This window comes from Pinus tabuliformis, chromosome Q (genome assembly GCF_031772625.1).
Source record: "Pinus tabuliformis cultivar Carrire ecotype Pingquan chromosome Q, CPIR1, whole genome shotgun sequence".
NCBI classification, from domain to species: domain Eukaryota; kingdom Viridiplantae; phylum Streptophyta; class Pinopsida; order Pinales; family Pinaceae; genus Pinus; species Pinus tabuliformis.
The window spans coordinates 1,082,052,067-1,082,080,024 of NC_142296.1; the positions used below are offsets into that span (position 1 = coordinate 1,082,052,067).

General features: G+C 42.0%; 1 pseudogene; it reads left to right on the top strand.

Annotated features, from left to right (window-relative positions):
• The first annotated feature begins 18,256 nt into the window (after window positions 1-18,256).
• LOC149223288 (presequence protease 2, chloroplastic/mitochondrial pseudogene) lies at window positions 18,257-18,939 on the top strand (annotated as a pseudogene).
• Window positions 18,940-27,958: the final 9,019 nt, after the last annotated feature.

Consider the following 27,958-nt stretch of genomic DNA (forward strand, 5'->3'; position numbering starts at 1 on the left):
GCTTATTAAAGAAACAATGATGTTTCTGGCCTTTTTATTGATAGCTCGGATATTGGTTTCTATTAGAACTTAAAATTGACCAAAGAGTGTGTTATAAACTCTTGGAAAGTATGGGGATTCTTGGGTCATGATTGGTCGATTAATTGAACATGTAGTTTGCAAAGATTTCATTGCAGGTTTGCAAAGGATACAGGTGTCAGTTCATCACTTATGGCTCCGAAGAATAAGGGTAAAGGAGAAGAAAGTGTGACCTGTGAGGACACTTGTTGTACAAACAATATGACACAGTAGTTTCATATTATTTTCATGCTTTTGGAGGACCAAAATCTCCTCAGTGGGGAGGAATGATCCAGGTGGCTCCAAAAACGCTCAAAATTCAGAGGTGGCTGTGGAAAAACTCAAAAATAAAAGTTTCTGGATTGAAGTGAAACCAGGGTCAGATCGAAGATCTCATTTCAAGTGTTCCAACATTGAAAATGACACCTTAATCTGAGTTCGTATGTGAAAGTTATGGCCAATCAAAGTTTTGGTCAAAGTAGGCCCATTGACAGCCACTAATGAGGCAACAATTTGGCACTTCATGGTGACGGTTTCTAATGATCGAAAAAAATGAATTTGTTGCCTACTTGATTCTTTTAATGACCCCTAAAAACCGCCAGTGAAAATTTAACTATTATTATATAAAAAATAAAAATAAATTATAAAAACGGGGTGGCAGGCTGCCACCCCCACCAACCCCCCAATGGAATATGTTTAAATATTATAATATGAAGTGGGCAGGCCACCCACCAGTGGACCCACCCAACCCACCATTCAATACAATGGCTACCATATATGGAGGTCAGCGGGGTTCAAAACCGCCAGGCCTGATGGGTCAGCCTGCCAATGGGTGGCCCCAAATTTGAAACACCACTGAAACACTAATAAAATGCCAATGTTAACAAAACAAAAAATGTCATCTATTAAACAATACCAAACCATAATTGGGGGCAGCAAGTTTTGAACCCATCTCGCCCTCAACAAACTTAATTCAAGTGCCGCCAACCAATGAGCCAACGACTCTTTTTGAAAACTTTGCTTGGACTCTTATATAAAAACCACAGTTGTTCATTCCATTGGGGGAGACAGAGGAGCGCACGGAACCCAGAGCATGAACGGATTACGAGGTAGTGGAACCATGCCTAACACGTATTTCAAGAAAAATATTCTCTGATCTAGGGAGGAATCTTTAGATTCCCTTGGAGGCTGATTTTTTATAGAGGCAGAAGTATATGAACTTTATACTCATTTTACTCAGTTTTCCACAAGGAATATGATGGTGTAATAAGTTTCCTCATCTGAGTAGTAAATCTTCATTCAACTTGCAGGGATGAATCTTTGTGGAATCTTGAGTAATCTAAAATATTCCCTTGGGGCCAAATTTTCACAGTGATAGAATCATGTCAAGTTTATACTTAAACGAACCATAATTTCACCAGGAGTCTGATGGCGTGATCAATTTTCATATTTGAGCATCATATCTTCATTTAACTTGCAGCTAGATTTTTATTGACAACATATTCAACAGAATATTATCGCATTTGAAAGGTTAGTTTCCCTTTTGCTGTGTGCAAGTTTTAAAATTCAATAGGTTTACTGATAGTTATGTGTCAGTTGGGTTGTTATCTTCGTGTAAAATACCAGACCAAAAACATATTCCAATAAAATAATATTTACTTTTTCATTAATGAAATTTAGATTTTTTCTAGAAATTAAAAATTTAGATGAGCTCGGTTTACCCGACATCCCCATGGCAGGCAAAAAGCCACTACATCCGTAGTGGGCATAGTGGGCCTGGTCATGCCCGCCAGTGGCACCCACCCTTGCGGCCTAGCCCGCCAAGGGTGAGGGCCGATTCTTAGAATCGGGCCTCCACCCACACGGGCCTGTTGGGCCATGAGGGTGGGGCGAGAGGGGATGGCACACCAGTATGCACACATTCCAATCATTTTTATTGACATTACAGACCTTCATCAGAGCATTTTCCAAAATCTTGTTGAAATCTTCCATGATGCCATTCGCCTGTGGATGATAAGGTGTACTTTTCTTATGGTGTACTTGGAACTCAGTAATCAATGCTTCTACCCTGTCATGTAAAAAATGTGATCCTTTGTCACTCATTAAGATCTTAAGACAACCAAAACTTAACAAAATGTACTCAAGCATGAACTGCGCAGCAGTATCCGCGCTGCAATCTTTTACTGGCTTCATCTCAGCCCACCTGGTAAGACATTTTGTTGCAATAATAATATATCACATGCCCATCTTCTTACCTGGTGTGTTGATTGGTCCTACGAAATTAATCACCCATTTTTCAAAAGCTTGCAGAGTGAGCTATGGATTCAATGGAAATTCATACTGCTTTGACGGTTTAACAGTCCTCTAGCTAACGTCACAGTTATTGCAATACTCCTCCAAATATTTGTGTACCATGGGCCACCACAATCTTGCTCTTAAGATCTTCTTCTTAGTGGATTTCCCTATGTAGTGGCCTCCTGTGACACCACCATGTGCTTTAGCTAGAATACTATGTCTTTCATACTTAGGGACATATCTACCCAATATCTCATCCAGACCCATTTTGTACAATTTTCCTGCAATCAAGGAATAATCTGCAGCTCAGAATACCAGTTCTTTCTTTTCTTTCGATGTATACTCTGCAGGAGCTACACCGGTAGCCAAAAACAAAATGATGTCGGCGAAGTGATCATCATCTACTCTTACTGCGAAGAGTTGCGCATCAAGCAGTCCTTCCTCAATATTTGTAAGTTCTTCGATATTCTCAATTCTTAATAGATGGTCTGGTCTGGCATTCAATCTATCTGGCTTGACAATTATTTCAAAATCGTACTCTTGGAAGAGAAGGAGCCATCGACAAATATTTCTCGCCAACATACGCTTTTTGACTAGGTACTTTAATGCAGAATTATCTGTGAACATTTTAAAGTGCGCACTTAATAGATAATGTTTGAATTTATGAAGCGCATATAACATGGACAACCCATCATGCTCATTCGTAAAATAATTTTTCTCTGCCTTCGACATTTTTTTACTATAAAATGCAATTGGGTGGTCAAAGTTTCCTTCACCACGCTGGGTCAATACAACACCCAAAGTTATGCATGAGGCATCTACGTGGACATGAAACTCTTTCTTCCAATCTAGAAACACTAGAATTGGCACAGTAACCATATTTTCTTTCAAAAGATCAAATCTCCTTTGGCAGTCCTCATCCCAACAAAAGAGAATGTCCTGTTTAAACAACTTCCTCATCGACCCAGTGATCTACGCGTAGGCCTTTATAAATTTTTTATAATATCCCATGTGTCCTATAAGAGTGATATGCAACTAGTTCACATTCTTTGGCGGATCTAAGTAGATGATAACAACAATTTTGGTAGGGTCAACCATCAACCCCGGCTTGCACACAACATGGCCCAGCAATATTCCATATGGAACGAAGAATATACATTTCTTAAGGTTCAACGATATTTGGTATTTTCTGTAAACATCCAACATTAAGTGTAGGCTCGACACATGCTTCTTTAGTAACCCAAGCACAGTCCAGTCATCAAAGTATACTTCCATAAATTTGTGAATAAACCCCTTCAACGTTGTGACGACCACCTTAGAAAATATCATAGGTGCATTTTTAAACCCAAATGACATTACAGTATAGTGAAATGATCCCCATTCAGTAGAAAATATTGTCTTACTTTGATCTTCTAGCATGATCTTGATCTGGTGGTATCCTAGAAACCAATCCGTGAAAGAATAAGCCTCTTGTCCTCCTACATTCTATAAAACCTCGTCAATGAACAACATAGGGAACGAATCATTCATACAGGTGTCATTCAACTTCCTTAGATCCACATAGATCCTTATTTCACCTTTGGTCTTATTTTCTTGTACAACCATCGGGCTTACCCAGTCAAACTCTTATATTGGCTCAATTATCCCAGCTACGACTATCTTCTCAAGTTCTTCCTTCACCTTCTCTTTTTATTTTGGGTTAATCCGATAAGGTCACTACTTCACATGTTTAACATCTAGTTTCAACATGATTTTCATAACACTCAAATCACCTGCAATACCTTTGAGTTCAGAAAACTTCATCGAAAAGAATTCTTGATATTCTTGTATTAGCTCAGCAACTTTACCAACTGTATCTTCGTCCTAATAATCGTTGATGTGTGCAAAATTTGGAGCTTTCTCAGTCCCTATATTGATCTGCCCTTTTTTCACCAATTGTGTCACATCAGGTATCTCAACATCTGGTCCTGCAACATCGCCTTGTCCTTATGATTAAGGGAGATTGACATTGAACGAACCTTCTTCACCCTCTTCCGCAGTTATGTTATAACATTCGAGTGCGTGCTACATGTGCGCATTCCAATCCAATTCAACCCAAGCTGAAACTTCAGTTGATATTCTAAAAATAGCTTCACAAATCTTTTGAAGGGTGTCATCTATACATTCGAACCCATCCTAAAAACTAAAATTCAGTATAAAACTTTCCTTTAGTTCATGTCAGTCAGCGGTGCCATGGCGTAGTTCTATTTCAAGATACCAGTTCATAGGTATTACATCTAAAGTGTGGAAAAAGATATGTACCCATTCTGGTTGTGGTTCTTCAGCCAATGTAGTAGTCCAGCAAGCCAGATGCTCGCGCGGGTCATTATTTCCAGTATACTTTTATACAAATCTCGTATTCGCATACCCGAACCTGAGCCTCATAAATCTTCGATATTCCCTCCAATTTGCTATATTATGTTTGTGTGTGGCCCACCATCATGTAGGTGTAGACAACAAAGCTATATCTAGAGCTTGGAACCTTTCTTCCTCTGGGACATCTCTTCAAAATTCATCTAAAAATATAGTAGCATCCCCTATTCCATCATAGTATAGTAAGTTACGAACCTATGATGAGATACAATGAAGATATTTTGTCAGTCTATTACAATACAGTGTAGAGACTTCATGTAACCAGTTCTGCCAATGCTCCATTTCCTCATCAGAGTCTAAAACATGGGAACTATCATTCTCCCAACTAATTCTTCCATCTACAAATGGATTGATGCAGTCTTCATTTCATGCATTTAACTTGTATATGTGCTCAATATTCTCATTGTTGTAACCTTTGCAGATCGGTTCGGTGTATCATGTTCCTTCAAAGGGATCTAGAGGAACAACAGCCCTCATTCTGTTCTTCTCAAATACCATGCTCCATCGTTTCAAGTTAATTATAGCATCCATATCAAATGCCTAGTCAATTCATAGTAAATCTAGGTATGGATTACTATCATCGACGATCTCAATGACTTCAAAATATGCTATTGCATTGACTCCCTCAATATCTGCAACGAACCCATGTAGTCGACCCATCGGAATAATATTTTTTTGGTTTTCCATGTGCAAATAGATTGGAGGCCATTGTAACTTTGGTTGTCCCATCCACTCCCATATCTGCTTAGGTAGGACGTTCACATCTAATCCTAGATCCAGGATTACCTGATCCATTTCAAATTTTCTGACATGTTTAGTCAGTCTCATTTCTTGGTCGATTCTCTTTTTGTTTCCATACATATTATTTACTATGTAATGTTTTGTTCGAGGCTTTTCTTTTCCAGCACAGTTGTGAATCAACTCTTGTAACCCTTCCACTTCTTTCTTATCTCTTAACAAATTCATGCAGTTTTGTAAAAAGGACTTCAAAATAGTCGAATCAAGATTTTATGTTGCTTTTTCGGGCTGGTTGTTAAGTCAAATTAATTGCATAGGTTTCTTCGACGTCGAAGCTCCTGGATCCATGAAACTTTTCTTTTCCTCCATGAAAGTTTCCTTTTCTCTCTACATATTGAATCCAGTGTTCCTAATTCCATCTTTCCTAACCCAAGTATCTGCCTTAGGTTTTTCTCCTTCTGCTTTGATAATGGCAATGTTAGATGTAGCAACAGGGCAATTATGTACCATTCTTTATGTACTTCGTCAATAATCTGGAAATTCTAGGTGTGGGTTTATGCGGTGGAGGTGGAGGGGGAGTGGATGGATGGGGAATCCCAGACGTAACCTGATTTCCTGACTGCGACACTCCTACAGGTGTACTAGGGTCACTCCTTCCTTCATCAATGTTTGAATCACGTAATAGAGTACTATAATCGATTTCAGACCCATATATTTTCCCAATTCATGTAGTCCCAAGTTGGATTTTCTTAAACATCAATTCTCTCACGTACACCCTTTTCTTACAATAACATTTTAATCCAGAGCTTTAATGAGCTCAATAACTTACCTTGCGTACCGTTGAAAAATATTTGTTTGGCTTTGCTATAAGCTATTGACGTGTCCATTGTGATTTTTGTGATGAATCCTCCCATAATGTTATCAATCTAGAAGTCTACTGCTCTTGTGATCTCAGTATCAGTCTCTTTGAGCTTCCTGACTAATTTTTGGGTCCAAACGAGATTCTTATCATGGTTCTAGCAAGGTTGACTATCAACTAATTTTTGCAAGCCACTCATATAATTCATCAGGAAAAGAACAGAAAAATATCTCGTGTTTTTATCTATAAATGTACCTTTGTAACCAATCTTTTGTTGATAAGCATGAATTTTTGTTTTCCTATACTCCAAAGTCGCGCTCCTTTTTCTCAACTTAGTTTTGGATTTCCTTCTTAGTCAGTTTCCACATCCACATCCCTCAAACAGATCTTGATCCTAGCAATGGAACCATTTTTTGGCTTCAAGGGCTTAGACCCAGGTTCAATGTTAGGTTGTGTTAACCAACAAAACCCTATATTACTATCCCTTTCGGCAACAGCCTGTGCAGGGCAGATCGCAGTCTCACCCAAGGTAATATGGGGGGATGCTAGAACCATGTTTCTATACCCAGAGGGGTATGAGTGTGGTTGTAGGGGTTTTTTTTTATATAGAGCTCAATCTAACCTACGTGAACCATTAACTTCATAAACACAGTCGTAGAACAGTTTCCTTACTTAAAAGATTCATAAGTTGCATGTAACTACTTCTATATGTATTATTCAGCATAAATAACAATACCCAGATCTTCTTGATGCAATTATATGAAAAATATGCTACAATGAACAATATTCAAACATAAGTATAGAAACTTAAAATAGATAAAAGAACTTAGATATGCTTCCAAATCTTCTTTTATTACTTCAATTCTTTGATAATATAGACTACTTTACTAGGTGGGTTGAAGCTATGCCTACATTCAATGATATTGTTGATAAGACTGCTTGATTTTTCTTGAACCATGTTATTGCGTGATTTGGCATTCCCAATGAACTAGCCTCAAACCATGGACAACATTTTAAGAATAATATTTTCCATCAATTATCTCACCTCCTTGGATTTTCCCATGAGTTTGCTTCCCCATACTTTCCCCACTCCAATGGTCAGGTATAAGTTACAAACAAGGTACTCAAGACAATGTTGTAGTGTATGGTGAACAAACACAAAACAAATTAGCACCACATGTTTTTCTCAACCATGTGGGCATATGGTACCTCAATCAAAGTATCCACAAGCTTTACACATTTTCACCTAGTTTATGAGGTCAAATCCATACTCCCTATTGAGTGTGAGATCCCCACCATACGCATGGCCATCAAGCTTCTTCGAAACACTTCGACATTATAGAAAATACTCATCCGATTGGAACATACTAAAAAAAGTCAACGAAAATCCCTCTAGCACAATGAAGCCCACAAAAGGCGAACCAAAGCCTCCTTTGATCACCATGACACTCCTTGCTCATTTAACGAGGGGGATCTATCACTCTGGTATGACACTTCCAAGGAAGCAATGGGATTTGGAAAGTTCAAAACCCTGTGGAAACGACCCTACATTGTTAAAACATTTCCTTTTGAAAGGCACCTAGATGAGAGCAAATCCTGAAGGAACTTATCTCAAGGACCTTTTCAATAGGCTCTACCTCAAAAAATCCATCCATAACCATACATTTTTCCCTTATGATGTAGCTATGTAGCATGATTTATTTTTATTATCACCTCATCATCAATGTACTCTAAACTATACTCATCCTATCTCACAAATGGATCATCTGATAGCTTACCACCATGAGTTCATTGACTGTGCTTCTCGATGGTCACAAAATATTTTCGTGATAGCTTGGGACATATACTCTCCTAATCAAATGATTCTACATCATAATGGTGTTTATATTAGGTCAACCATTAAAAATCAAGTAGAATATGATGTCATCATAGGCCTTTTGGTTGATGCCTCCTGGTTTGGTATCCGTCATTTATAAGTGTTCCTTGATTCCAGTTTTTTCGTATCACAGTTGAATAGAAATTTCAACGTTTGTGACCCTTGTCTATTTTTGAAATACATGCATGCACAATAGTTAGCATGTGGTTTTTATCATATCACATTTTTGTATATACCAAGAAGTCAAAGTCATTTTTTTGACCACATTGCTAATCAGGTACTATACTAGAAAGCATTACATACAAGTCATCATCGAGACATATCAAGCATAAAGAAATGAACCATCACATCAATAAACTGCAAATACATCACATGTATACATTCATCATATGTAAAGACACATCATAAGAGCTGAAAAAATGGTATATCTCATATATATATATATATATATATATATATATATATATATATATATATATATATATATATATATATATATCATTTAAAAAAAAATTGTGTACATCAACTAGCCACCACCAGAAAAATGAATTATCTACCTAAAATGGGGGGAGCATCCTCACAACGGGTGCTTCCCCTGGTACATTCAAAGAACATCTAATGTTGGGGCTCATTTCCCCCTAAACCACCTACTGGAGACCCACCTACCTCCCCCTGCCTATGACCCAAGATAGGTCGCATCTTGGTTGTTGCAACCACTACCCGCCAAAGAACTAGACACCATTCCCTGTCTGGTGGCATCATCCTCTCACTGACATCCTATCCTAGTATAGCCCATCCAACCTCCAGAAAGCCAAGGAAAAGGTATGTCAATCATAGACACATGTTTAGCTCCCTCTGCATGGGCCCACAACCTCTAGATCTCTTCCTAGAAGCTCGCCACCTCTCTCTCCCCCACGGGGCACCTATCTTCAAGAATGCTTGATGCACTGACAACTCCTCTATGAACCCCTCTCGAGGTCGTCGATGACCAGCTGTAGAAACCCCTTACTAAAATTGACTATGGGAAACCTCAACACCTATGAGTCAATGCTGGGAGTGCCCATGAGGACCCATATCTGCAAGAAAATCATATCCAATATTATTACAAGATAAACCAAAAGTTGGACATAAATGACAAAATGTAAATGCAGATAACTACATGTACTCACATACTTTCCCCCAAGCATCCTCCGGGGAAAACCCCATATCAGGTTCACCCCTAAAGTCCTTTCCCACGTACAAGAAATCCAGAATCAACAGAGGGTTGGACATAAACCAACCCTCAATTGTGTCAATCCAATACTAACCCACCTCTCCACCTCCACCATAGGGAATCAAGGAGCCCACCGCCTAATATATGGATCCCTCAGAAGAGTAGCGTCCACTCATATGACAAGATGCAGCATAACCACCCGCTGATACAAGAGGTTGTAAAGTATGTTTGGAAGTCATTGATCTCTAGTCGCACCACCTGTGACAGCTACATTGTCATCCTATGGTGCACCAAACTAGCCCAATCAAAGAAGATACCCACTCATACCCACTCCAACATTGCTAGCTACACCCCTATGATTTGGTTCAGAGCCATAGCCCCATAGATGTAGAGGATCATCATCATTGTTGCTCGTGTAGCCAAGTCTAGAATGAACTTGATCTTCATCTTACCTCTGTCAAAGCGATTGAGTCCATAAAAATGTGCATCCCAATCAACCAATCTCAGCCCTATTAATTTTTCATAGGGCTGCAAGATTCTTTGCTTTGATAATTGCATTTCATCATTAATGCATTAATTTCACCCCATATCATCATTACATTATTCAGATCTACACCATTATCCATTAGCATATGCAATTATATAGAAAGAACATCATCATCATCATCAATTCAGTGGAACATAAAAGTAATAGTAGAAGAAAAGCATGCACACACATAGAGACACCATAATTAGTCCGAGACCAGGGAAAAACCCACTATGGGGAAAACCCTTGCAAATATTCTTCTTCTTTTATTGTCATCAAATGATACGGCAAAAGAGAGTACACTGACCCATAACTTTATCTATGTAACAAAAAAACTATGATATCCATGAAACAGATATAATCATGCTTGAAATCAAAACCCTCCTACTAATGGTTGTAATGTGTTGTCAAAGACTAAAGTCAATTATTTTCACTATGTTGAACACTGCTGAATACTGCTATCACTGAGTGGAAACGTTGAAATATATAAATCTCATCTTTGAATCTGGGACGTAGGGAGGAGGAGTTGTGCGAGCATCTATGGCAACCCAGACACTCCCAGGCCATTCGGTGCATGCTTCCAAGGACCAACTTACCATATCTACCCAAAAAACCTTGGACACTCCCATGTGGTTATTGTGCATGTGTTTGGGATAGCTTGGACATTCTTAGACCACTACGTGCGAGCGTCCGAGGAAGGACACCTCCAAATTTTCCTCTAAAGCCCTGGACAGTTCCATAACTCACTGTGCCAGTGTCCCAGGCTCCTTGAACGCTCCCATAAGCATGTGTGCTACCATCCAGGGACTAAAATGCCTAGTTCTATGCCAGTGTCCAAAAACCAGAAAACCCTAACTCAGAGCAAACCTCACGCTTGTGATTTCGAACCCTTGTTCAAACTCTTTCCGTCGAACCTGTTTGAACCAAGACAAAAGAGAAGAGAAGATAACTTGATCAAATGTGACCAAATGAGCTTAAGGTCTCTTCTATTTATAGGCTTTTTAGAGAGTCTACTTGGGTTAAGCTTGACCCAAGAAGTTACACATGTGGTTAGGACCGACCCATTCCATAATACATGTATGAATAAAATAATTCATAACTCAACTTCCACTTGACCAAATTGGGTGATCTTGTTGGGTTGTGTTATATTCTTTCCACAACTAGCCCATGTAGTTAACTGAGGGGTTAAAGGGGGGGCAGAGCCCCCCCTTCGTTGCGCTGATTGCGCAGCAGGGGGATCACAGTGGGGGCAACAGCCCCCCCTGTCGAGGGGGTTTGAGGGGAGTGGGTAGCCCCAATCTACGGGGTCCAGGACAACACCCCAGGGAAAAAAAAAATGGACCCTATATTAGGTTGGGCGGACCTACCCATGGTTTTGTGCATAATTTTTCGCACATGGTATTGGATGCGATGGTTTTCGGTCCATGGTTTTGGACGTGATGGTTTTCGGTCCATGGTATTGGATGCTTTGGCATGTATAAATATGTATTGTAACATTGAAAGGAACATAATGAAAAATCAAGATGGTAGTCCTGGTTTTGGGATCGAGGGGAAAATCTCTATGTATATGTGTTTTATGTGTTATGCTCTCGCAATGTTTATTTTCTATTTTTTAGAATTCATATGCAGGTAATTTCTGTACGGGGTTAAAACCTACATTGGGTATCAGAGTTGTTTTGGCTTCAAGGGGATGTCTTTGTTGCTGAGAGGTTTCGCTCAAGCCTATGGTAGACCCTGTTCAGTGGGATATCTGCGAAGATCGATTCTGGTGGTGAAAAAAGATGGCGAGCAGTGGAAAGATAGAGATCAATAAATTTAATGGTCAGAGTTTTGAGTTGTGGAAACTCAAGATGGAGGATCTATTGGTGGACAAAGATCAGTGGATCACAGTAGATCCGAGTACTAAACCAATAGGAGTGTCTGATGAAGAATGGAAGAAGTTGGATTGGAAGGTAAAGAGCATAATACGATTGTGTGTCTCAGATTTAGCATTGCTGAATGTATCAGGGGGAAGCTATGGAGAAGGCTTTGTGGGACAAGTTAGGGACTTTGTCCCAACCTAAGTCTCTAATGAATAAACTGTTCCTATGAAAAAAGTTGTATAACCTAAGGATGAAAGATGGAGACTCGATGACAGAGCATCTGAATGCATTTAATACTGTGGTAAGTCAGTTATCGTCTGTTGATATCAAAATTTTAGATGAAGATAAGTGCATTATTTTGTTGTGTTCTCTATCAGATTCATGGGATAGTCTGGTTATTGCAATAGGTAGCAATGCAACTAGCTTGTAGTTTGATGAAATAGTCTCATCCTTGCTGACGGAGGAGATGAGATGGAAAAATATGGAGAGCCAGAATGGTGATGCCTTGTCTGTACGAGGATGGTCCCAAAAGAGAAACAAAATGTTGGGCAGCGGATCCCCCCATAGCATGTTTTGGGGCTTGAAGCCTGAATTTTTGGTCAATGTAATGTAAATACCCCGCAAAATGCGAGCGCGAAGCGCGAGAGTCTAGGGTTGTTTGCCCTAAAATAATGTAATTTAATATAGAATGTGTCAGCCTACCCATGGTCGGTGGACCATGGGATTGTATAAATAGAGTGAGGCTCTAAGTGTAAAGTAAGTTTTTTTAGCTTTGAGAAGTAATATGGGTTTTTGAATGAGGAATTTGCTCTAAGTCTATAAGTCTGAGTCTTGGGTTATAGTAGGAGGAAGAGGCTCTGCAGCTGAGTGCGCAGAGGTCTAGTAGAGTCTGTAGCTATGTGTGTAGACCCCTGCAGTTGAGTGCGCAGGGCAGAGTTGGGATTGTATCTAGACAGAGGACTAATAAAAGATAAGTTGATTTTGGAATATTTTGTGTCTATGCTTCTGATGTCTTTATGCATCTCTTTATTGTTTATGATTGTGCGCACTTGTTATGAATGTTGAATGATTAATGAGAATATTGGGCCGACATAATTAAGTTAAGATCTATAATAAACGCACAATCAGGAATAAGGATCTAGACAGCACCTCTTCGCACCCTTTACAGAGCTACGTAGAAGCAGTTGCACAAGTTGCAATGGACAGACGGCTGTGGGGAGTAGCGCAAGTGTGTAGGATTGGTTTGCGAACTTCCCAGACTTCATCAAGACATCCCTAGGGTGCAGAAACCTGGTTCCAGCACCCTCCCATACTACCTCGGGTGAGACCTCAGTCCGCGCACTAAGTACTGTTGCCGAAAGGGCCAGTAGTTTCGGGATTTGTTTGGCTAAATCACCTCTGAACTTGGATTAGGCCCCAACAAGCCAACAAATCGTTCTATTGCCGGGACCGGGATCTGCCTAAGGGATGTCTGATGTCGTGCCACTGGAACCCAACAAAGAAAGAAATTGAAGAGTGGTTGGAAAAGAAGCTTCACGAGTTCGTGACACAAGAAAACAGAACTTTGCAGATATCTGAGAAGAGGTGGCTGGATCGCTACGTATATACAGAAATCCACGAGATCTTCTTCGCTTCCTTCTCTTCTGAAATGGATGAATGGATCGCGAGGTTAGTCGACAGCCAGGGAAGGCACAAGCTCGATCAACTGATAGTGTGGATTCTGGAGTTAGTGCGTAGACTAGAGGCATCAGAAGACAAGATCGCGCGAACTGTTGACCATTGGCTCGACCAGATAATAGGGGGATTTATCATTGAGTTCACGGTAGACGCGACCGTGAGCTATAGTGAAGCATAACAACATTTTCTCAAGGGACCGCGACGTAGGTACATTAAATCCCTGAATACCTAGATTAAGATGTTGTTATGTGAAAAATGGGTGATGCTAATACATTAATTTTTGGAATGACACGGAGCGGAAATATCTACAAAGATACTGAGGGATTAGGAAACGATCCCTTAATTTCACCTTCATGAGAGAGTGAGGAGGAGCTCGCTCAGTTTCTCCGAGAAGTGCAGTCAGTTTGATAAGGTAGCGCATTCTGTAGTTATCACCTCCACTTACGCCATCACCCGCTTCACCTACTTCACCTCCATCTTCACCCACCCCACCTCCACCAAACCCGTAGTTCAGCATGGCAAGCGTGATCAAGCTACCCGTATTTAGAGGAGTAAGGAATGAGGATCGGACTAGTTCTGGTTCGTGGAAAGAGCAGTGTGGCAATCACAAGGGGTTACAGATGACAACATTAAGAAGGCCACATTGATGAGCACACTGCAGGATCGTGTGTTGACATGGTATATCAAGCACTCTAATGATCACCCAAATGCAAGACTAGCGGAGATCCAGAATGCGCTGAACAGAGAATTTAGCCGACTGAAATCAGAGACACAGTCAATCATTGGATTTAAAGAAATCTGCAATGCTTCCAGGTGAGACCCCCTGGGATCTGGATCAAAGGCTGCAGAGTACAATCCGCGAAGCTAATATGACACTAATGGATGCACAACACCGCGCATGGTTTGTGGCGTCTTCGACACCACACCTGAGGACGGTGCTATCACGGCAAAGGCTTTCAACCTAGGCCGAAGCGTTGGAAATGGTGATGAGGTTGCATGAAACAATACAGGATCCCAGGTTGGGAGTCCAACAAATCCATGCGCAACTATAGAATCTATGCTTAGAGATGCAGAGTTTGAAGCAAGATAGGGTGCCACGGCCAAAGGCGCTCGAAGAAGTATGGTGCATAAAATGCAAAGGCCAGAGCCATGACAAAGACCACTATCTAGTATTCACGAACTACTTGGCAGGAGGGGGACCAATGTCATTGAGACCAGAGGCAAAGGCAGGGCCAAGTGCAACACTCGCACTATGGTGCGCAATCTGTCAGATAGGAGGAAAGCACACGATGGGTAACTGTCACTTGTTGCAGAAGTATACACAGACTCCCCAGCAACTGTTTTGTAATTTTTGTAGATCGATGGGCCACGACAAGTGTACTTGTCGCAGCTACGATTGATGATGGGGCGGACCCCAGCCTATAGAATGCAGATAGAAAAGTGAGGCCTCGACCCAGCCACGGGGATGGCGCGCGCTGGATTTTAGGGTCGAGGTTGAGGACAAGGAGGAATGGGGCCAAGTAGGGGCCACGGATAGTTAATCTGTTACAATTGCAGAGGACCAAGGCACTACGCTCGCGATTGTACCAACCCGATGAGAGTATCTTGTTCATACTGTGCTCAGTTCGATCATGAAGCAATAGATTGTCCTACATTGATCGCACAGATGCGTGAGAAAGGGGTACTATAGCCTACCCCGACTCAAAATATCCAAATGATGAGGTCTAAACCACGCAAAGAAGACTGCAACGTGAACATGATGCTTAGAAGTGGCATGACCATAGGGGAATATAAGGGGAAGTAGCCCAATGAAGATATATGGGTCCATAAGGCTCCTACAAAGGAACCTGAGTTTGACATGGAATGCGCAAAGGAGACATTTATGGAAGCTAAGAAGAGCTTCGCGGAGGCCTCTACTTCAGATAGTAAGGATCAACCAGAGTCGGGAATGGATCCTTCTATGCTTACTACCCTTTTAGAGACATGCATGAAGCTGTTGTGCGACAATAGTGTAGTTAAAGGACTACAAGAGCTGATCACTAGGTATGCAAGGTCAAGTGAACTTCGCGTAGTCTGGAAACTAGGAAAGCATACATTGCACACCAGGAGGGAAATGAGGTTAATGGCACAAATTGGCGAATATGACATGGATCAAGTAATCCTAGACCTGGGTTTGGACACGAATGTGTTACCAAAGAAAACATGGGAATGCATGGGCAGGCCCACATTGTAGTGGCCCCCTATTCAATTACGAATAGCGAACCAACAGAAGCTTTTCCCATGGGGAGATTGCAAGGGGTAACAGTTGATATCGAAGGCGTGAGCACACAGATGGACTTTGAAGTGATAGAGATTGTTGATGACAGCAATCCTTATCCCACGTTGCTAGGAATAGACTGGGCCACTGATATGAATGGAGTCATCAACCTAAAGAAGTGGAAGATGATATTCGAGAAAAAGTCCTTACGTGTAGTAGTTCCACTAGATCCAGCCGAAGGAGCGCGCTACACTGAACCTGTGCGTGATGATGACAGCGACGATGAGCTAGATTGCATTTACCAGATAACAGTGCAAGATCAGGATCAGGTGAACCCAACTATATATGGGAGAATCTCATGGGAACGTGATAGTTCCTGTACTTTGGATTCAAATGAAGAAGTAGAACGTTGGCAGAACCGGTTGCACGAAGTGACAACGCTGAATTACAACATGATGATTAGATCACTACAGTGCATGACGACGGAAGCAAGGGAACTGCCAACATATGATGGGGTAACAAGGGTGGATGAATTCTTAGACAAATTTGAAAGTACAATACCGGAACAGCAGTGGTACGTTGCGCGTGACACTCGCACAATGGTGGAGTACACATCAGAAGACTATTGGAAAGTGGCGCGAATGTAGAAGATAGATACGCTTATGATTTGGAAGTCCCCAGCATCGAAAAAGAACTAGCAAGCCAGGACAAAGTAGCTTGCACGCCCACCTGTTTCGATGGGTGCATACATGTGCTATGCAAGCACATCCCAGACTAAGGATCGAAAATCAAAACCAGACGCAAAAGCAGGAAAAGCGAAAATAATTCCACATCGGGGCATTCAAAAATATCTTCGGAATCATGAAAAAATTTCACCAGGCGAGACAAACTGACTGGGACCTGTGCATACCGGCGGTTTGATGGGCCTACAGGGCCATGAGCAAAAACTGGAGCGCGGAAGTGATCCCAACACTGACGAGAGAAGATGAAACCATAAGAGCATAGGAGAATCCCCATACCACAGATCCCACATTTAGGACAGTATGCAAGGACCCAGGTAAAGGAATTATGCAATTACAAGAAGACATTTGGTGAGGGAACTTGAAACTTCGTGAACTCGAAGAAGCTTGGGTATGACTGAAGCAGAAAAGCATGGTAATAGACGTGGAAATCAGAAAACTGGAGACCAAAATTTCTCAACCATGTCACGTCTGTTATCACTGAAAATTCTGATGCCAAAATAGCTCACACTAGCTTGAGGACAAAGTGTTTTGCAGCACATAAATCCTTTTGGCAGTTTCGCAGCGCAGCATGTTTTAGGTGATTTCGTAGCGCATAATTCATATTTTTCACTGGCTGCGCTACGAAATTGGGGATTTGTTCGAATCCATAGTCATTCTTTCCCAGCTGTCATGTTTATCAAAATCCATTGGGTTTGCATCAACAGTTGTCAGTTTATACGGTTTTTTAGTACCCCGGCAGATGGTGTTTCATTAGGTTTATCTGGAGCACTCTTTCCTTGGAAGAAACCTTCAGTGGTAATCAGTGGAATTAATAAGGGATCAGACTATGGAAGTTGCAGCAGTGATATTACATCATATAATATCATTTATGCTGGCACTGTTGCAAGTGCAAGGGAAGCTCTCATGTCAGGGGTTTCTTCTATTGAAATATCTTTGAATTGGGATAAAGATGAGAGCAGCGACAGTGATTTCAAGGAAGCAGTGGTCTCTGCAATGTCTAAACTTCTGCACTCAAATCTTTTGCAGGCATTAAGCTCGTTTGTAGATAAAGACAGAAGTAGTGTTGTCTGGTGACAGAATTGATGCATAAGGATCTTCGTAGCTTCATCAACGAATGGATGCAAAGTTAAACATTGCAGGATGGGTTGGTGAATAAATGGGTGGTCTCAGCTAGTTATACAACAGTGATGCACAGAATCAGCATCAGGACTACAAATTTGCCCCTATTCCAAATACCTGTGAATCAGCTTCAGTCCTTGTCCCGTCAGTTCCTCATTGTGGTGAGGGTTGTGTCTGGGTAGCAAGCCTACTTGTTAGTTTTGGTATCTGGTGTATCCATAGGATATTGAATTTGTCTCTCATGGAGAGCAGACCGGAGCTCTGGGGAAAGTATACATACGTTTTGAACCGCCTTCAGGGCATTTTAGAACCAGCCTTTTCCAAGCCTCGCCTTGTGCTTCTCCCCTGTTTTTGTCTACAGATCCCTTTATTAAAAGATGCATATGGAAGAAAGATGGCCTTTTTGGATAGTACATTATCAAATGAGCCTTCTGCAACTTCTTTTCATAACTACTTTCATGGGAGGGCTATCAATAGTAAAAGACAGGGTACAAGTGCGAGCGCATTTTTAGAATTTGGAGTTTCTATGAAACCTTGAAAACAAGTGGAAGAAGACTGGTCGACAGTTGCAGGTTTACTTGAGGAAATACAGAGTAGCATATTTTCAAAGAAACAGGTACTGATGAACTTGACAGCTGATGAAAAGAATCTTGCAAATGCTGAGCAACATGTAGCAGATTTGCTCAGTGCTCTCCCTGAGGCTAATACCTTGGAGATCCCTTCTTGGGACAATCGCTTTTCTCCAGTCAATGAAGCCCTTCTGATTCCAACTCAGGTTAATTATGTTGGAAAAGCAGCAAATATATATATGAAGCTGGTTATCGACTAAGTGGTAGTGTATGTGTCATCTCCAAGTACATTGGGAATACATGGTTGTGGGATCGTGTACGTGTCAATGGTGGTGCCTATGGAGGTTTTTGTGATTTTGACTCCCATTCAGGTGTATTCTCTTACTTGTCTCAGCGAGATCCAAATTTATTGAAGACTGTCGATATCTATGATGGAACTGTTGACTTTCTTCGAGAGTTAAAGTTAGACGACGATCGTTTAACAAAAGCCATAATCGGAACTATTAGTGATGTTGATGCATATCAGCTACCAGACGCAAGGGGATACAGCAGCTTGATGCGATACTTGTTGAGGGTCGCTGAGGAAGAAAGGGAGAAGAGGAGGGAAGAAATCTTGTCAATCAAATCGAAGGATTTCCATGAATTTGCTGATGCATTGGAAGCTGTGAAACAGAAAGGTGTTATGGTCGCAGTTGCATCTACTGATGATGTGGCACAAGGGCTGGAGTTATATTGACTGATGTCGTTAAAGATGAGTTTGCATTAAATAAAAACAAATGGAAGCGGGTTCTAAGCCGGTGCCTCCCATTGCAAAGAAGGTGAAGAGCCTTTTGTTTCATTGGAAGGTCAGGAGCAGCTTCATCGATTTATCTTCGTTATGGCAGTCACCCATATTTTTTACAGCTGCTTAACAATGGTGTTGGCAATTGTAAAGATTTACAAGTAGAGGGATCGGGTTTTACAGATTCAGGATTGATCGTCGTTGGTAAATGTTGCAGGCACCTTTTAGGTATTGATTTGGAAGGGTGCTCGAGAATAGCGGAGTCCGGGCATAAGAAGATTATGGAAGATTGCAGGGAACTGAGTCTGATAAATTTAAAAAAAACTGTAAATGTGTCGATGTCAAAGCTTTAGCTTAGATGGTTTTCTATAGGCCCTCCCTGAGAAAGCTCGTGCCTCCTTCATCATGTGTGTCTGAGGGACAGAAGGCACTGCTGTTGCGACATGGATACAAATTCTTCAGTTGCAGTAACAGTGAAGTGACATTCATAAACAGTTATCTCTGACCTAGAATTGGGCGTATCCCTGGAATTCAAATGTTTGCTAAGATGAAGGTTACTGTCTTGATAGTTGCCTTAACTGCTCTGAGTATGTTTTGCCAAGTATTCTATAGATACCCAAAGAGCTTATGTTATATTCAAATATCTCTACAACTTATAACATCAATGCCATGGAATTAACATTCTGCAAAATATAATTCTTTGCCTGGACACAGTAAACCTATTTGACAGCCCTGGTTCTAAATGTGAATGATGCAGTGATTTTTATTGAGTATGGTCTCAAGGAGAATGCAGAAATGCTGGTTGCTTCCTGTCTACAGTTTTTTCTCAGGGATCTTCTAAGGTCTTTACACCATCCACAGGTTGCAAGCTTATTATGTAAACTAGAAGGCAGGAAAAGACTGGAAATGATTGGGCATTCATCATTTGCTTTATACTCATTTTGAAGTCAAGTAGCCATGGAGGATGACATGAAGTCAGACACCACAGTGCAGTTTTTAGAAAGATTGAGAGAATGTGCTACTTCTCATAGGCAGAAGGCACTTGTATTGCATCAACTGGGTTGTGTGATGCTAGAAAGGCAGCAGTACAGGGAGGCGCAAAATTGGTTTGAAGATGCTGCTGAGGTAGGGCATGTGTATTCACTGGTTGGTGTGGCAAGAGTAAAGTTCAAGTAGGGCCATATACATTCTGTTTATTGCCCTGAGTAAAATAGAACCTGAATCATGCAGCGTGTGGTCTTAAATTGAAAGATTACAAGAAAGCAGTTAAATCATGTTCAAAGGTGTTAGAGTTTGAATCACAAAATATAAAAAGACAAATTGAAGATTTGCAGATGCAGCTAAGCCAGTAGGAAAGCTTCCCTTAAGGAAATCACACAACAATTTTGAATAGCTTCAAGACGGTTAAAAAGGACATTCCAATATCAAAGAAGCTCAAGATAGTAAGATTTTGATGTTAAAGCTGTGTTTTGTGATTACACAGCAGTTTCGTAGCACGCTACAAAACTGCTGTAGCTGCATGTTTCAGTTGAGCCAATCAATTATGATTGACAAATCAGCAAATCTTTTTTGAAAGGTATTGTCTTCACACAGGTACATGGAAAAAGGTGGCCAGCACATCAAGAACGTGGCAGCGTTCCATATTTCAAATCATTAAAAGCTAAAAAGACATGCTGCTGCATATTCGAAGTGATGGGGGACCAGAACCGAAAAGTAAGGTATATTCTCAGCCAACACGGAGCAGATTAAAGCCTTCAGCATTCCAAGCCAACATGGAGCATTAATTGCTCATCTCAGTCATCTCACCCAAACGATAAGGAAACCAGGTGTCAAAGCTGCAAGGAGGAATCATTCTACGAGGAAGATATAGTTAGAGTTATAATTAAATTAGGACTCTTTAAACTCCAGTTTAGCACTTATTGTATTTAATGAGTCAGTTCAATAGCAGATAGGGGTCATTAGTGGCAGTCATCGAGCTCCCCTCATGCTGGAGGAGGAAGCTCAAAGTAGTTAAAGTTTATGTTTCTATATATAGATGAAACTTTTATGTAATGAAGGTTGGATTTTTGAGAAAACAGAGTGTTATTTTGGCTGGTGTACAAACTCATTTTCAGTAATACAAGTGACTGCTTTTCTTCTCAGGATTCATACAGTGTTTCAAATGCTCAAGATATGTGGTTTTGTTTTATCCTTTATGTTTTTACAGTTGTATAGATACACAATCACTCAGAATTCACTTTGTTGCTCTGATTTCCTGTGTGTATTTATAAGCTGAGGTTTCTATGAGATGTGTTTTGAGTATTTAAACATTACATGCCCTGACTTCTATGAATGAGTAGTGTTATAGTTTACTGAAAGATGATTAACTCCATAAGCCCAATGGAAGTCTTTGTAATGTCTGTCCAGCCAACATATTTGTTAAATTTACTTTGTGAGAGTTAGCCATCTCATCAATAGTCAAAATCAATAACCTTTTGAGAGAGCCCTCTCAGGCTAAGGAGGCTAAGCCTTAGTCAAAAGTCTAGTTTGAAATAGTTACACAGAGTTTACCTGGTCAGCAGCCTTCCAGTGCTTGATTTTGTGATAACAACGTCAACGGAAGGGTAGGACAAGATACAGGCAGCGAAATCACCGCATTAAAAGATTGTCGCTGAAAATTTCTAGCTCTATTACCATGGCTTCAACCGCACCTTATCAAACAAAGTAACCCGGGGGGCGCACCGTATAAGGAAGAACGCGAGGTGCTGACTGGCGCAAGGGTAACTAAGGGAGGTTCGCGGGCCAGGTTGAAAGGTGAATTAAAGCCTTGCACCACAGGTGCGACCACCTAACTATCTGTAGGAAGCATAGTCTCAGTGCTCCAAGCAGTTGAAAGAGAGCGTGGGACTATAAACAAGTCTGTAGGAAAGCTGCATGAGAAGGAGGTTACACGTAGGGTCAGTATGTCACAGGGGTCACGGTTGTGCATAAGGGGCTATGCTGCTACACGGGTAGGCTGGAAGGTGACCATTGGTATCACTGTTCATGACAAGAGGTCCAATTTAAGGCAAAAGGGAGCGGGTGGCAGGCAATTAAGACACAAATTAAGAGTGAGATTTGGGATGATATGCCGCCAAAAAGACATTAATGACTCAAAAGTGGGGGGAAGGGTTGAATTCAAATTCCAAAGATGCTATAAAACCATCAGGGCTAGCCACAGGGCAACACTTGGTTGTTTGAGAATTAAGGAAGTACAGAGCACTGAGCACCGCATACTCTTATTACCTTCAACTGCAAACACGATGACAGCTGCGAGAACCAGAGTGCGATTCACGGAAGTTACCCTAGAGCCCCGTATGATCCAGGGGGATCCTGGAGAGGCGGTAGCTGCACCAGAGGTTCCAAAGTCACCACGCACGCCATGACCACAGAAAGACAAGCAGACAATGGGGCCAGTCCGGGTATCACCACGGAACCCACGGTTTAGTAAATTATCAATGGCAGAGAAGGGCAAAGCCGTCACCTTTGAAACAGAGGAGGAGGAGGAAGATTTACAAGCCCTAATAACCCAAATTGAAGCACAAGACGATGAGGTAGAGAATGTCTCCCAAGTGCCTTCAGCAATAAAGTTACCCCCCTACATCCCCCCGTGGAAGGGGAAAGCCAAGATACTGAAGGACCTGGAGGCCACGAAGAGTGCGCTCCAGACCCCGCTCCTTCCAGATGAAATAAGGTTTGAAGATCTGCCGATGGGACGGGTACCCAATATGAAGTTCGAAAACTGGGACCTCGCAGACAACAAGAAGTTCCCACAGTTGGCCACAGAGAAATTACTGTAGCAGAAATGGTTACGAAGTGTGGAGAGGGTTGGGTTACTCCATCTGTGATGGATACCCCACTACCACCGCACGCCCATCACAATTTTTGTCATCCAACAGCTGTTGTACCTAGTACATGATGGGTATCTCTAGCTAGAGGAGCTGATTCCTATCACAGTCGATTTAATTCACCAGATTTCTCGGTTGTACATCAAAGGAAATGACCCTGCAGCCATAGCAGGAAAGAGTGGCAACTTGGCCCTCACAGAAGCTATGAAGGCCAAATATAATATGGAGAAGAGGAACCGAGGGTACGTAATAGCGAGCATCAAGGACCAAGGGATGTGCGTAGCTACCCAGCTACTTTCTAGCAAGATAATGAGGAAATGTCGTGTAGATGAAGTGCCAGCATCTGTAATTGCGTTGGCAAAGCAATGCGCAGAGGGGGTCTAGTTCAGCTGGGTGCAGTTTATCTGCAACAAGTTTTTTACAAATTGTAGGGAGGCCCAGGAGTAGGGTAAGACCTTCCACTATGCGTGGTTTCTCTTATCCATCCTATTGGTTGCAGGAGAGCTATCGGAGGACAGCTAGTTTCCCACTGTTGAGGGTGACCTACCCGAAGCCGTGCGGTACACCTCACTCTGGGCAATGAAAGACGCGACGAGGATTCGTGAGATAAAGGTGTTTTGGGTGTTCGTCAAGGTGAGCATATGAACATGGATCAACCGTAGGCCACGCTAGTCCCCTACAGTATATAACATCTTGCAAAGCACGGCATAGTTCAAGGTAGAAATGCATAACCTATATATCCAGGCACGCAAGGATCCAGCTTGAACGTGGGTGAAGCTTCTGTTCATTGCAATGGATGATGCAATATTCGATGTGATGGTGTCATGGTCTCCAGAGTGGCACGCTCCGGACTTGGCAGCACTGGAAAAGATCATAGCACAGCAGTGAAAGAAGGAAACCAAGTTGCGCATCGCGTAGCTAGCGGAGAGAAAGCACCAGGAACAAGAAGCGGCCACGCAGTAGAAGGCAACTGAGGCAGCAGCGGCAGCGCAAATGGCAGAGACCACAACCACGCCCACTAAAGAGACTGAGGAAGGCTAGGAAATGTCCACGGAGTAGGACATACAAGGGGAGGCTGAGACAGAGGAACGCAGGGACCTTGCACCAAAATCAACCCAACTCAAGAGGTTGCGCATCCATGAGAAGCTAGCCTCGTGGAAAAAGACAAAGGCAACAAAGACCTCCACCAACCCAATCCAGCTCACCGAGGATGACCTTCTTGACAGTGATGAAACAGTTCACAATGTCACTAAGGATGCATTTGAAGAATTAATGACGGAGCAGACAACTGTGTTGGGGGCACTTAGAGCGCAGTTGTAGGCATTATAGGTGCGACCCCCAAGAATGATGACACCACACCTTACAGAAGGTGCATTCGAAGCCGAGCAGATGTTGTGCGCCAGCACAACGAACACCTTTGTGTTACCAGAAGGTGTCTTCTTAGTAGCAGCCGAGGGTGACATGAGGGTCTGGGGGTTGAATTTGGCCACCCTCCCAAAGGAAACCCTATACCAGCTGCAGGATGGGGTAACTTCTGAGCTTCGCACCAGGGAGGGCCACGCCCTCCAAGTCTTGAATGAGTAGAAGTTAAATTTAGAACAGCTCAGCCTGCAGTGCGACAACCTGGTCACACAAACCCAAGGATTGGAACAGGCCGTGGAGGAGGCCTATAGTAGCATACCAGAGTTTGCCATGCCGGTGACACTCCCAACAGTGAAAAAGATTCACCAACTAGCGGCCAGAGTCCACAAGGCCTATGGGGAGGCCGCAAAGGTTTAGTTGGAGTTGAACCTACAGATTGCAGAGCTGCAACTGAAGGTGCAGCCCTCTACACCCTCGAAAATCAGAGAGCAGCACCACCGCGCAATTCAATCGGGGTTGGAAGTGATAGAGCATGTTGTACAGGACTGCATGGGATTGTTGGATCAATCCCTCATCATGCTCACCTCACTACAGGAAGATCTAACCATCTAGCACCTGGAGACAGAAGCATGGTAGTTACAGCAGGCATATGACAATATTAGGGGGACTGTACAGATGGTCGCCCTTACTCAGCAACTTGCCAAGATGAAGGAGGACCAGGCTCTAAAGGAACAAGTGGACGCCACGCGCAAGAAATAAGTAGTACTTAAAGCCTGCATCGAGCCTTGGCTCAAGCAAGCATTCATGGTTACTGCCACGATTGAGGGAAAACTGGCCCAGATGCAGGATACATATGCGCTAAGGCAAGAAGGTGCCCTTGACAACGATGCATAGGAGATTCGCACACAACTGATACAGTGGATAGTGGAATAATGTGTGGTAGACGTAAGCGAAGCACAGAAGTCGCTGGATGGACTTCATGCGAAGATCATCACACCAGCCGAGTGACTCAGGATGAGTCACGATGATTGTGTTGGGGGCCTGTTGGGTAGCGGATCCCCCCATAGCATGTTTTGGGGCTTGAAGCCCGAAGTTTTGGTCAATGTAATGTAAAGATCCCCTAAAATAATGTAATTTAATATAGAATATGTCGGCCTACCCATGGTCCATGGACCATGGGATTGTTAAATAGAGCGAGGCTCTAAGTGTAAAGTCAGTTTTTTTAGCTTTGAGAAGTAATATGGGTTTTTGAATGAGGAATTCGCTCTAAGTCTATAAGTCTGAGTCTTGGGTTATAGTAGGAGGAAGAGGCTCCGCAGCTGAGTGTGCAGAGGCCTGGTAGAGTCCGCAGTTGTGTGTGCGAACCCTTGCAGCTGAGTGCGCAGGGCGGAGTTGGGATTTTATCTGGACAGAGGATTAATAAAAGATAAGTTGATTTTGGAATATTTTGTGTCTATGCTTCTGATATCTTTATGCATCTCTTTACTGTTTATGATTATGCGCACTTGTTATGAATGTTGAATGATTAATGAGAATATTGGGCCCAGATAATTAAGTTAAGATCTATAATAAACGCATAGTCAGGAATAAGGATCTAGATAGCACCTCTTCACACCCTTTATAGAGCTATACAGAAGCAGTTGCGAAGGACAGACAGCTGTGCGAAGTAGTGCAAGCACACAGGATCGGTTCACGAACTTCCCAGACTTCATCAAGACATCCCTAGGGTGTGGAAACCTAGTTCCAGCACCCTCCCATACTACCTCAAGTGAGACCTTAGTTCGCACACCGCGGACTGTTGCTGAAAGTGCCGGTAGTTTCAGGATTTGTTTGGCTAAATCAATTCTAAACCTGAGTCGGGTACCAACAAGCCAACACAAAAATAAGTCATCAAGTGGGAGATCTAAATCTAGAGGGAGAACTAAATCTCCAGGAAAACCTGTAAAGATGGTGTGCTGGAAATGCAGAAAGGAAGGGCACTACAAAATGGATTGTAAATCTAAAGCTCCTAACAAAGGAAAAGGATCTGATGATGCTCCTTCTGTAGAGGCAAAAACCACTTCAGATGAAGGTGGGGATGTGTACTTGGCTTCTTCAATTACACATGTAGATCATGAGGCATGGTTGATTGACTCAGGTGCATCCTTTCACTTCACTCCCCATAGAGAGTGGTTCTGCGAGTATGAGAAATACGATGGTGGTGATGTATTCTTAGGGGATGATAGGAAGGCTAGAATCATTGGTCGCGGAAAATTAAAGTTGAAGTTACAAGGTGGAAGGGTTAAAACACTTCTGGGTGTTCTACATATTCCTGCATTGGCCAGAAATTTTATTTTTGTAAGCAAGCTGGATGATGCAAGTGTAAAAATAGTGTTTGAGAAGGTTACCTGCAAGATGGTTTAGGGAGAACTAGTATCGATGCAGGGAGTTTGGATTAGAACTCTGTACAAGCTGCAAGGTAGCACTATTGTTGATGGGTGCAACAGTTCTTTGGTTTGAAAGTGGAGCAGAAAATCTAATGGTCTCTGCAGAGAATACCATGTTGTGGCATCAAAGGCTTGGACATACTGGAGAAAAGGGCCTTTGAATACTTCATGGTAAAGGTATGGTAGAAGGTATGAGTAATAGCTCTTTGGATTTTGATTTCTATGAAAATTGTGTATATGGGAAGCAGAATCGGGTGAGTTTCCCCTCTGGTGGTAAGAAGGCGAAATAGATATTAGAGCTTGTGCACAGTGATGTGTTTGGACCTGTGAAGGTTCCATCACTAGTAATTCTATGTACTATGTATCATTTATATATGACTTCTCAAGGAATACATGGATATATTTCCATATGGATACATATGAAGTCTTTGATAGGTTTAAAGAATTTAAGGCTCTAGTGGAAAACCAGACAGAGAAGAAGATAAAGGTGCTGAGGACAGATAATGGTGGAGAGTTTTGCAGTAAGGAATTTGAAGAATTCTGTAAGAAGTGTGGTAGAGCACGGTAGAAGACTACTCCATGTACACCTCAGCAAAATAGAGTTAGAGAAATAATGAACAAGATGTTGATGGAAAGGGCAAGAAGCATGCTCAGTGGTGTCGGGTTGGGACAAGAATTCTGGGTAAAGGCGGTGGAGACAGCATGTTACCTGGTCAATAGATCACCTTCATTAGTGTTGGAGGATAAGACTCCACAAGACGTATGGACTGGTAAGAAACCCTCTCTTTTACATCTGAGGGTATTTGGATGTGATTCATATGTATATGTTCCAAAGGAGAAATGAACCAAGTTGGATAGTAAATCTGAAAAGTGCATCTTTATTGGGAATAAGGATGGTTTAAAGGGTTATAAGCTTTGGAACCCAGTAACAAGGAAGGTTGTGTACAGCCGATATGTGGTGTTGAGAGAGGTGAAAGATGTTATTAAACATGAATTCCAACAAAAGGAACCTGAGAAGATAGAGTTTGAGCTAAAGGAGGAAGAATCAGACTCTACAGCAGAGGAGGAATCAGAAGATGAAGAGCCACAAACTCCGGGTGTGAGAAGATCAATTCAAGAAAGAAGGCCACCAGAAAGGTATATTCCATCTTCTTTCTGTTCAAATTTTGCTTTATCTATTACTGATGATGATCCCAGAACTGTGAAGGAAGCAGTAGATTCAGAGGATGGAAAACTCTAGAAAGAGGCCATGGTTGATGAAATGGCATCTTTGCACAAAAATGAGGCTTGGGATCTGGTGGAGTTGCCAGCTGGAAGGAA